Here is a 12740-nt window from a genome sequence, read left to right as displayed (position 1 = left end):
TCGGCCCCACTGTGGACTGTGCCGGGTTTTTTTACTCTAAATGAGATGAAGAGGAAATACTCTTCCTCTAATTACACACAGACCGGACTGGACATATTTCATAACTGACTTAAGCTTAAGTCATTAATCATTATGTGGGAGGAGAGAGAGCTCACAGAGGGACGAATCCACTAAAGAGGACATTATGAGAATTCAAACTCACGCTCAACTTGAACTACTTTATTTCTTACATTTAGAGGTCACATAGTTCAATCATTATTTCACATTTTGTTCATTAAAGGTCCAATATTACACAAAACTGTCTCTTGTGAGCTTTAAGTCATGTTATAATCCTGCTACCTCCTCAAAAACAGACCTGGAGTTGTGTTTTGTTTCATTCACACATTTTTGAGTAACTGTTTATTATTAGTCCATGACATCTCCAAAGCTCAAAATGCTCTGTTCCACCTTGTGATGTCACGCAGTTGTAGTTTTCAGCTAGTTAACAGCTCCTTTTACCTTTTGCTCAGTAGAGATTGGCAATTCTAGGGCTGAAATAATCCGAATGATTCTAGTGAAGGTGTGTCCCTCCATCACTCTCTCCATCACGCCTTGAACCAGAACCAAACACGGCCGTCCAATCAGATGTGTTTCATTTTCAGTGACACATGTGAGAGGAAGGAGCTCATTGGTCGTCTATCATCTGGAACAAAATCACTTTTCCCTCACCTCAGATTAACACAGTTTAGTGCTTCACTCACTGATTCTGCAGAAATCCTCCATGTTTTTCAGTCCCCTGTGCCTTTTTCCCCCCCAGAACATATACAATCCAAAAGTAGCTAGTATCGCTCCACATGTTAGCCCCAATGTATTTTCAATGGGAGAGTTAGCATTAGCCTCCGAACATGACAAACTATGAAAAAGCAGGACTATTTTGGCAACTCTGTCGTTTAGCTGGTCAATAATGCACTGAAATTATAGCGAGTCACAACAGTTTGATGATGAAATGTTTTATTATTTAGTTTTATTTCCTCAAGCTCCACAAATCCTGCAAACATGAGCGAACTTTACTAATGTGTTTTCTGGAATAAAGGCATTTCGATGTAATAAGCAGTAGTAGATTTTTATTTATGTGGTTTTATTTCTGGTTAGCACTCACGCCTCACACCAAGAAAGTCCCGGGTTTGATTCCCAGGTCGCCCGGGCCTCAAAACATTTGCTAAATCAAGTAAAATTTAGCTCAGGTTCATGTAACTTTTCTAGTGCACCAGCTCCTTGTCTCCATGGAGATGTTATTACTTTGCCTGGAATGTCCCACAGTATGATATTAAATTTGTGTCTCCATCAGGAACAAGCAGGTGACACCAACAGGCCAAGTTACAGGTCAGATCTGTGGAGACGAGAGCCCACACAGAGTAAGAGTACATGTTAGAGTACTGTACATACATACAAAGTTACATACAGTAGTGCACCTTTAAATGTTTGACCATATATTTTTGTATGTGTCTAGTCTAGTCTCGTTTACAGCACAGACTCTTGGGTAACACTGTGACTGAACTGGCCTTGAAAGAAATGTACTTTTTTTTTCATTGTGGTCGTTTCCATGGAGATGCATACAGTCGCTTTATTGTGAGATTTTTCTTTATTTTCAGGGTCAGATTACAGAACAAACTCAATACATCAGGCTCCGTGAAGCTCACAGACGCCAAGGCCAGAACCGAACCAGAGCAGGGACGGAACAACAAGGGTTTTAATGAAGAGTCGATACATTTTATAACTTAAAGGCTCTGAATCTGATTTTTATCTTAAGAACATGAAAAAAACTAGCTCATTTTAAACCAAAGTCCATTTAGTCCAAAGTTATTCCTCACTTGCCTTACACATTGAGACCATCCTAATTATTCACCATGATGAGTTTATAAGTGCTTTTCACCAGAGAGGAGTTTTGCCTTCACGGTAAAGCAATAAGTAGCATGCCAACTGCACAGTTCCTGATTCTCAGACAACAAAATGCTTTATAATTGGATGTAGACAGTATACACCTCATTTATTTTGACCTCAAGAGCTGCTTATACAATATATATATCTGTTTATGTATCTGTACTGGGGCAAGACACATTACAGGTCATGTACAAAAGTAGAATATGTCTTGCTCCAGTACAGATACATTGTGACATCTGTGTGTTTTTATCCAGCGCAAAACAGGAAGTAAGGCTATGCTCTGGTCTCTGAGAGTTGTGAAAAGCAATTATAAACTCATCATGGTGAGTAATTAGGATGTTCTGTATGCATAAGGTAAGTGAGGAATAACTCTGGACCACTGCAAATTGTTTAAAATGAACTAGCTCTGTTTTTCACATTTTTAAGCCTGTACAAATCCAGTACAGCACATTTAAAGCTCATATGTCTTGTTGGTTTCATACATGAGGACACATCATTTAGCACAAACTGGTTTTAGTCGTAGGATCTGGCAACCCAAAAGTTAGGATCTCATTCTGCTTTCTGATTGGATAAATTTACTTAATAGAAAGTGTTTTTGCGATTGTAAATAAATCAACAGAAAAATTCATTATTTGACTTAATATATGTGGACTTTTTTAATTGTTATGTGCTGGGCTGATAGATTTAAAGCCCTACTCTGGAGCTTTGATAGAAAAGCAATAACATCTCCAAGCAGGTGACGGGTTCTCCACCATAAACATTACATAGTGCGCCTTTCATGTATTTTCTTATACCATGATATCTCTGTGATGTATCGTTATGTAATATACAGTGGTAGTAGTAGTAGTAGTAGTAGTAGTAGTAGTAGTAGTAGTAGTAGTAGTAGTAGTAGTAGTAGTAGTAGTAGTAGTAGTAGTAGAGGTAATCTCTAATATTCTGGAGCCCTATGGCAGTTTATAATTCTATTCTTCATTCTGACTGAGTTTGGGGGGAAAAAAACTGTGAACTCGTGTTCCCCTGTCATCTCTTCATCTTCACACTTTACTGTCAAGCTGATGGGAATAGAGTCATTTTCCCACATTTTCTCATTGGCTGTGTCAGAATGTCCCCTCCAGCCCCTGACCCCTCGTTCACTACAGAGACCTGAACTCTCTTAACCTTATTCTGCCCCGCCCACTTTTTTCCGTGAATGCAACTAAACCGGGGTGTCAAACGCATTTTCACTGAGGGCCACATCAGCAAATGGCGCCCTCAAAGGGCCAGATGTAAAATAAATCTAACTACTTTTAAACTTGTTAATTAACTGTCTCTGTATTTATTACTAATTTTAGTTACAAATATTACATATGCATTTACCCAGATGTAAAAACAGGGCTGTGTAGCTGTGTATCTCTTGATAAAATTAAATTTTAAAACCATTATACCTTTTAATTTACGATGTCGAGGGCCACAGAAAAGGATGTGGAGGGCCACATTTGGCCCGCTGGCCTTGAGTTTGACACGTGAACTAAACTGTGCTTTCTTTGTAGTAGCACTTTCGGTTAAATGGAAATCTCGTTCCTTTCAATGGAGAATTTGGGAAGAGTTTTGGCGCTAAAATGATTGGTTTGTGTCAAATGTTCAATGTTTATGTGCAACAATCAGTCAACACCTCACCAATTCTCTGGGAAGCTTTAAAATGGCTCTGTAGTCCCTAAAAAACGTATCTGATGTCAAGATTGGCAAATGACGATGGCGGAGCCCACAGCAGCGTCCGGAATAAAGTGAATAGAGCCTCATTAACTGAAAGATTCAGACACACAGATCACTACTTTCTGGTCATGTGACTCTGGGTCTGGATGAAAAAAAGTCTAAAGGCTAAACTCTGATAAAACTCAATTTCTGTCATAAATAATTATCAGACTGGACTGGCACAAGTCTTTCGTAAGCGGCTTCCTGCATCCTGCTAATGAAACTACTGCACATCTCATTAGTTTTGTGAAGTTGCAGTGTATTGTTTTGTGTCACGCTCTTGTATATTTCTGAAAAATGTCCGTTTGGGGGCATGTGTGAGGCTTAGACTTGTGGGCGGAGCCTTGAAGAGAATTGTACATCTAACAGTAAGGACAGTTTGAATGGAGCACGGGAGAGATCACTAGGTTACTCAAACATGCATGGATGACATCTAAAACCTCTTGAAGCATGTTTTTGAAGAGGGAACAACTTTATAACATGGTATAAAAAGTCTATTTCATGTAATGAAGTTTTCCCTGCAGCATTTTACTCACAAACTTGGTCATTTTAAACTGAAACTCTGCCCTGAAGTGTTTTTTGTTTGGCGTGTGCTGTGGACTAGACAGAAACGGGAAAGAATTTCACTCTTGAGCAAATTGAGAGTAAAAGATGAGCTGTAGGAGCTGTCAGTCATTTCTGCTTTGATCTGGTCCTGTTTAAGTGAGTGGAACTAAACAGTTTGGGCCTGGAGCTAGTTTACTATAGGCTTCTACACCAGTACAAGCATGTTTTAATCCTGTTGGGAAATGTGTCTTCTGCATTTGATCCATCCTTCAAAGTAGGTGGGCCATATCCACAAAAATCATGTGTAGTAATGTTATAACTTAATCATTTTTGGATAGACATGGTTGTCAGGTCTGCAGTTTCCCATTTGGATTTGGAAAAAATGTCTAATTGTGTTTTTTTTCTGACAAGTGTTGAGATTTATACACATCCTGTAGAAGACTGAAATGTGAGCTGACAAACTGATCCAAGAGTCACGTTTTAGAACATGTTTGTACAGAGGTCTGTGTAATCCCTCAGTCGTCCAGGTCTAATCCATGGTAAAAGCTAAAAGTTAAATCTGTCAGATGGACAAAAAGTTTTGGAGTGAAGACGTTTGGCTGCTCATCCAAGTCGCTTCTTCAGTTCTGGTCAGATTACTGCTGGACACAGCCTTATATTTATATGAAGGGAGGAGCTAACTACACTGAAACAGCTTTTGTTTACAGTTTCTGTTGGTGTGATAAGTCTATTGAGCTACACTAAGTGTGCACTGTGCCTGAGACATAATCATAATCATTCCGCTCATAATGGGTGCTTCGACACCTATTGGCAGGAAACAAAGGGATGTTTTTACAGATCTAAACGGCAGGGTCACTCAGAATAAAACAGGAGATTTTGTTTTTTGGAGAAGACTGGTACTAAAATCGAAGCCTTTGCGATTTGCTAAATGTGTTCCCCTCTTTACCCCGCCTCCTCCCTCAGCCCTGCTACTGCGCTCTCACTCTGGTGTCACTTTTAAAGTTCATTTGTTAAAACACTGGTTCAAACTCAGAGGTCAAAGGTCATGTTTAGGCAGAAACTTCAAAAGTACCAAAGATCTGAAAAGATCTGTTTTACCAAAAACATATTTTCATCAGATGCTTCTGACAAATATGTGAAGTTATTTCACTGAGCACAAAGTAGTACATGTAGTACATGCAGTTTGATTCATTTAAAATGATAAGTTAATCTAATATAAATAATAATATTAATAGCCAAAGAAGGTTGGACTCTGACAACTGGACAATAATAACAAAAATAAAATGAGCTTTGAATGAGGCAACCCCACAAACAGAAGAGCGTCCAAGTCCCACCTGAAGGAGCGAGCGTACCACCCGTGGTACACATACCACAGTTTGAGAAACACTGCTCTAGATAATAACTGTAAGAGAAAATGATGTTTATCAACAAAAGTCAAATAAATCATTTTCACTTTCATAGACTTTCCTTTTGAGATTTTTCATGGTCATAAAGTTTGAGTTTCATTTCTAATCTGTCAGCCCTGCACAACAGATTCAAGCACTTGCCCACCAACCGGAGGGTAGCTGGTTCAAATCTAACATTGTGTCTTCGGGCAATACACTTAACCCACTTTGCCCACTCTAGTCACATTTGCTGGTTGGCTGCAGGGCATCTGGCATAAAATCACAAAAATAGTTGTGCTAATTATCTGTAATGTCCCTGACATAGTTTTAAATTACACTGATCTAAACCTTTGCACTGCTCTGATCTCTAAATGACATTGGTTCAGCTCTGGTTGAATCAATGCTCCTCTGTGAGTGTGCTCTTTTGAAGTGCGGGTACCGGCCATGTTTGTAGTTAACCCTATTACTGAACTACAAATCTCAGGGATCAGAGGTTGTCAAGTAAATATCCTGAGAGGGTACAGGCGGGGGCCGTGTTTGTGATAACATTTTCACATCATTTATGTTATGGAGACAAGCATGTGAAACAACCAGGAGAAGTTATAAGTCAGATCTGTGGAGAGGCAACCTACTCTCTGTAATGAATTAAATCTATTTGTTTATGTCTGTGCATATATATAATTTTTTAGATCAGTTCAGACTAGTGGAGCAAAGCTGAACTATGCCAAGGTAAAATTCTACGCACTGGAGGAGTTTCAGTGCATTTATACACAAAATTTGTCAGTATCGAGTCGATTTTGCCAAAGAATCACTTTGAATCCGACCGAAATAAAACTCCCTGGTATCTCCCATCACTGACTCACTGCTTTAAACCCACAGGGAGGTTAAACAGAGCGGGTCTGTGGAGCAGGCCTGCATTTGTAATGACTTTGAAACCGGACTGCAGAGAAGAGCTAATGCAGTTAAAGGTAAACTGTCTGTTTATTTTATTTATATATTTTGAGGGTACATAAAAGCCGTTAAAGGGGCGGTTGGAGTCTGGAGAATGTTTAATGTCTGAAACAGATCTGTGCCCGTCCTGATCTAGTCAAACTAATGTTGTTACATAAAGGGACGTGAGATCACCGGTGTAAGAAAGTGAAATGAAACCAAGGTCTCATATTCGGATCATTTTATTTATTTATTTTTACTTTTATTACGTTGTTACCACGGATGGGACAAGATCTTGTGAGAACATATTTTAGGTTATAACATAGATCAGAAAATTGTGTAATCTGGGCCCTTTAAATTTTACACTACAAGAAAAAAATAACTCTATGTTAATTGGATTTTTATTTGAATGTTTTTGGCTTTTTTCTTTTTAGTTTCTCACATGCTATAAACCACATGCATTGTTAATATTTGCCTCCAAAATATTATAATAATGTATTTATTATAAACAATGTTAAAAAATACTTGTCTCAATCTCGTAGACCCAATCTTTTCTTGTCTCAGTCCTAGCTGTTACCCCAACAAAAAAAAACCTGGAGATGATTCTGCCTCCATTCCTGTCTCCATGGAGATGTTGCTGCGTTGCATGTAATGTTCCACAGTGATATTAAACTTCTGTCTTGCATTTATTCAAATAGAGATGTTTTTGTTGCTTAAAAAAACAAAAACAAACATGCATTCTTATTGTACACTGGGTCACAGATCTGATCTGTAACATGGCCTGGTAAGTTTGCTTGTCACCATGGAAAGAGATGAGTTAAAAACATAACATTGTAGGCAAAGCAATAAGAAGCAGGCGGCAAACCATCAATTATTTTGTTGTAGACTGGAGGCAAATAAGCAACAGCATCATACAGATAAAAAAATATCTAAATTACACATTTCTATAGCTGTGAGCATAGCCTGAATATATAAGTGTACATGGCTAACCTGCTAGCAGCCATGTTCCAAATACCAAGTGAGCGTGGATGTGGTTTGACTCCATCAAACTCACTTTCTATTGAAAACCTATGGGCCCTCTCTCTGTAACTGCTGCTGTCAGCCTCGTCATTCAGACCTTAAAATGTTTGTTTTAACCCGCTCTACATGATCCTGGAGTTTTATTTCACTTGTGTCTCTAAATCAATAACCTTGCCAGCAAGACAAATTCTCCAGATTTTTTTGAGTTCACAAACCCTTGAGAATCCGTCTTGTTCAGCTCCAGCTGAAACGTTTGCATATGACACGTCCCGAAACTGACCAATCGCAGAGCAGCACTGTGGTTTGTCTTGCCCCATCCATCACTGGTTCTGATCTCTTTCAGCAGCGTATTGATCTGTAGAACTCTATTCAGCATGTATCTGGTGAGAGCCAGGTTAAATCAAGATCAGGTGCCTTCTTTCACCAAGGCCGCTCCTGCTAGCATTAGAAACAGGTTTGATTGTGAGCGTGGCTAAGGGCCCGGTCCCTACTAAACCAGGCAAAGCAATGGGCGAGTACTTTCAACAACCTCAGTCCTGATGGGCTCTTTGGTTGTGTGTCTGAATTTCCAAATATGGGCACTAGTTGCAAATTAGCCGCTATAACTGCTAGCCCTGATGACTGTATGTGTCTGGAGCTGAACGCTGTGGGAGACTCACACTCCCTCAGTTCTTTATACAGTCTATGGTTGGTGTCTATTTGAGACAGTGGTTTATCATCTGTCTCTGTCTTCTTCATGTTTCATTTAGTTTAATATCAAACCCACAGTGTATTACAGATGTCCATTACCCAGAGTGCACTGGGCCCTCAGTAAATCCCAGCTGCTCTTTGGCTCATGGACCTGAGCCAAAACTGACCCCTCCCTGTGTACCCTTTTACTGACCCCTCCCTATTTAAGCACATTTATGTTGGAGGACAAAATTGTATTTATTTTGCATTGATTAATGTGTGTATGTTCTATGTTCATGAAGTTTGATGCTAAACAATGTATTTATTTGTATTTAATAAAAGTCTGTTAATCTCTCAGACAGGTGTAGGGTCCATAGTAAAGAATTCATCATCATCGTTTTTAGAGACAGTACTTTTGATGTTTGAGGGGGAGATTTTGCTTATTGCTGTTGTTACTGTCTCAATTATTCACCAAGATGAGTTTATAAGCTGTTGGTGGTGCACTGTGCCTGTCATAATTAGTATAATCATTCAAGCCCCTAATGGTTGCTCTCACACCTGTTAGCATCCTGGCTCTAATGTTTTCTTTGTTTTGCTTTGGGTCTGAGGATGCAGATATAGATAGAAGATAGATGATGTCTAAGGCCCCTATTCCTGTTCAAGGAAGGTCCCAGTCTTCTGTACATCTCCATCTTAAAGCCACTAACCACTGCTTTGAAGATAGTGAGGTGCAGATCTTAGCCAAAGAAAAGAAATGGTTTGAGAGGGCAGTTAAAGAGACAATTATTGTTAGGAAAGACAATCCATCTTTGAACAGGAATGGGGGTCTGACATATCACCAATCCCTCTTCTATAACTCCATCTTCAGACCCAAATCAAACAAAGGAAACAAAGAAAAACAATAGCGCTAGCCAGGATGCTAATAGGTGTGAAAGCAGCCATTAGGGGCTTGAATGATTATGCTAATTGTGACTCAGACAGAGTAATTACACAGACATACCAGACGAATGCATTATTATTATTGATTTAACTTAAAGATCCTATATTATACAGAATTGACTCTTGTGAGTTTTAAGTGTAAATGGATTATTTTAAAATGTACGTGACCTTAAGTGTCTCTAGTCTGTGTGTGTCCAGTCTGTGTGTGCGAGGACAGAGCACACTGGCAATCGACCTCTTAATCACAGACTTGAGTGTTTAAACAGCAGTGGAAGTAATGCATCTGTAATCAAGTATAATAACATTTATGAGGACAGGGGCGGAGCTCAGAGGGGCAGCAGAGAGCCAGGGGTATGTGTATGTCTGTATGTGTGTGTGTGTGTGTGTGTGTGTGCATGTGTGTATATGTGTATGGACAGCATACTTCTTTTAAATGTAGTGGACATTTTCACTTATTGCTTGTAGCTGTAGTGAAATGATGATTGATAATAAAACAAAAATTCAAATCTGTCAACTGCACAAAAGCTGAATGAGTGAAGACACCTCCTCCTGTAGTGCACTGTTGATTTCAACCAGCAGGCGACACATGTGTACTGAGGATCACAGCAGACACAAACAGTACTGAATAAACCCCATGTGTACTGAGGACCACCATTCCCTCTAAGCTGCGCACATGCGCCATTGCGCACTGCTGACACAGTCTCCGCGCACAGAAAATAAACACGGCAGGACCAAACTGTACTGAATAAACCCCAGGTGTGCTGAGGACTATAACAGGCTCAAACAGCGCTGAATAAACCCCATGGAGGAATCTGGAGAAATCAAACATCTGAGAAGAGTTCAAGTGAGTGTGAATTTGCAGCAGGAGACAACAACAACAGTGACAACTTTGAACACAAATGACTAAAATAACTGGCTTTAGCTCCACGTTTCTAGTGACACAGACCAGTGATGGACCAAACGAGTCAATGCATCAACGTGTGTGGAGCCGCGTCACCGTGTGTGTCACATGACAATACATGTCCTGTGTCATGTGATGTGTTTTTTGTCGTGTAGAGTGAGGTATGCGAGGCTCAAGGCATTGAGTCTTTGTTTATTACCACAAAACCACAAAAAAAGAAGCCAGGCCTTTACTTCTGTGTGGCTCGTTTTGCTCAGCCCTGAGAGGAGCTGCAGATCTGCTCAAACACTGTATTATTTAACATCCATCACTTTATTATATGATACACTGCTATTAGCTGTAATGACATAACACTGCACTACGTGTCTGAATGAACGAGCCCTGCGTTTTGTCAACGCTTCTGCATAGGAAGGAGTTCATTTTTTAAACCCGTAGATGGCGCTCTAGAGTACATCAACACAGTGTTGAAAATGTGTTACACACACCTTGAGGCGTAATCTACCCATCACTAATACAAGCAGTCATCAAAATCTAACTGTGAGCTAGTTTCAAGGCCAGTTTGTGTGAAATGGAACATCCGGATGGAGCAGTGGAGTGACTGGAGGGCTGGAAACAGTCTGGTCTGTGACCTGTGTGTTTCTGAAGGAGCGACAGAGTTGATGGAATATTGGGAATATTACAGGTGTGTGGAGGAACATGCGGCTGTTCTGGACCTGCTTTGCTTCAGAGAAATACAGGACGTTTCTTCAGGAAAAATGTGGTTTTGATTTGCATCTGTGAGAGGTGAGTGTGAGCACTGTTCAGGGCTGTGTATAAGGGCACCTGTCTGACCAGTGCACCTGTCTGACCACCGCACCTGTCTGACCACCGCACCTGTCTGACCAGTGCACCTGTCTGACCACTGCACCTGTCTGACCACCGCACCTGTCTGACCACCGCACCTGTCTGACCACTGCACCTGTCTGACCAGTGCACTGTTGTTGTCAGTATCTCTTCATGTACAGTCTGTGTTGTGTTTCACATGTGTCATATGTCACTCATTGAGACAATGATAATTCCAGAAATAACAACAGCACTGAAGACTGAGTAGGAGGAAGACAAACACTGACCAGCCCTGTTTGTGTGTTTGTATGATTGTGTGTTTGTGTGCTTGTGTGTTTGTATGATTGTGTGTTTGTGTGCTTGTGTGTTTGTATGATTGTGTGTTTGTATGATTGTGTGTTTGTATGATTGTGTGTTTGTGTGCTTGTGTGTTTGTATGATTGTGTGTTTGTATGATTGTGTGTTTGTATGACTGTGTGCTTGTATGACTGTGTGTTTGTATGATTGTGTGTTTGTATTATTGTGTGCTTGTATGATTGTGTGTTTGTATGATTGTGTGTTTGTATGATTGTGTGCTTGTATGATTGTGTGCTTGTATGATTGTGTGTTTGTATGATTGTGTGCTTGTATGATTGTGTGTTTGTATGATTGTGTGTTTGTATGATTGTGTGTTTGTATGACTGTGTGCTTGTATGACTGTGTGCTTGTATGACTGTGTGTTTGTATGATTGTGTGTTTGTATGATTGTGTGTTTGTATTATTGTGTGCTTGTATGATTGTGTGTTTGTATGATTGTGTGCTTGTATGATTGTGTGTTTGTATGATTGTGTGTTTGTATGATTGTGTGTTTGTATGATTGTGTGTTTGTATGATTGTGTGCTTGTATAGTTGTATTTTTGGAACTGGATCTAATTTTTCTTTAATTCACATTTTTCCTGATTAAGGCTGAACGAACACAAGATTCCACAGAGAAGCAGAGCAGGCGACACCAGTGCGATCTGTTTGGCATCATAACAGTTTTTAGTTATTTAATTTAATTTTTGTAGTTCAACATTTGATTTCGAGCCTTCTCTCTGTGATTAGTTTGTAGATGAGTTCTCAGATTGACTTCTGTCATATACATAAACTCTTCTGAACAGCTCTCGGACATGAACGGATCCAAAAGATTCGGATCCGCTTAAAGAGCGGAAAGTCCCATCACTAATATGTTGTGTTGTTTGTTTGTGCCGTGTACACACACTTTTACAGGTCTATAAAGGCACTGAAATTTCACAATAAAAGCACACAGAGCTGGCTCAAGATTCAGATGCATTTTACGACCCTGAATTTGACTTGTCTTTCAGTGTTCTGGTCCTATTTATTGTTTTATACTATGTTTGTGTAGGTTTAAAGGGCTATAAAAACACTGGATTTTCACAATAAAAGCTCGGCCTGTTTTCACAATAAAAGCTCTGTTCCTTGGTGTTTTCAGACATATGGATTTGTAATGAAAGACTGGCACATGGAGTGGCACAATGGGCATTCCTCATGGACGACCTCATTCACTCTAGAGTCAGGAGAAAAGGAACAACGCACAGGAGGAGAGGAAAGAGTTTAAAATGTCCCAGGACAAGGAAGGAAAGAGGAGGAAGGAAGGGAAGAGAGAGAGAGAGAGAGAGAGAGAGGAAAAAACAGAGAAAGAGTGGAAGAAAGAAGCAAGAGGAGAGAGGAAGAGAGCAAGAGGGGTGAGAGAGAGAAAGGGTGGAGGGAAAGAAAGAGAGGAGGGAGAGAGAGGACAGTGAGAAAAAGGGGGAAGAGAGACAGAGTTAGAGAGAGAGGCGTTAGAAGGAAGACAGAGAGAGGGGAGAGAAAGAGGGGTGAGAGAGAGAGGAAAGAGA

Source organism: Periophthalmus magnuspinnatus, chromosome 6 (assembly GCF_009829125.3).
Source record: "Periophthalmus magnuspinnatus isolate fPerMag1 chromosome 6, fPerMag1.2.pri, whole genome shotgun sequence".
Lineage (NCBI taxonomy): Eukaryota > Metazoa > Chordata > Actinopteri > Gobiiformes > Gobiidae > Periophthalmus > Periophthalmus magnuspinnatus.
The sequence above is the reverse complement of the archived record's forward strand: the minus strand, read 5'-3'. Positions refer to the sequence as shown.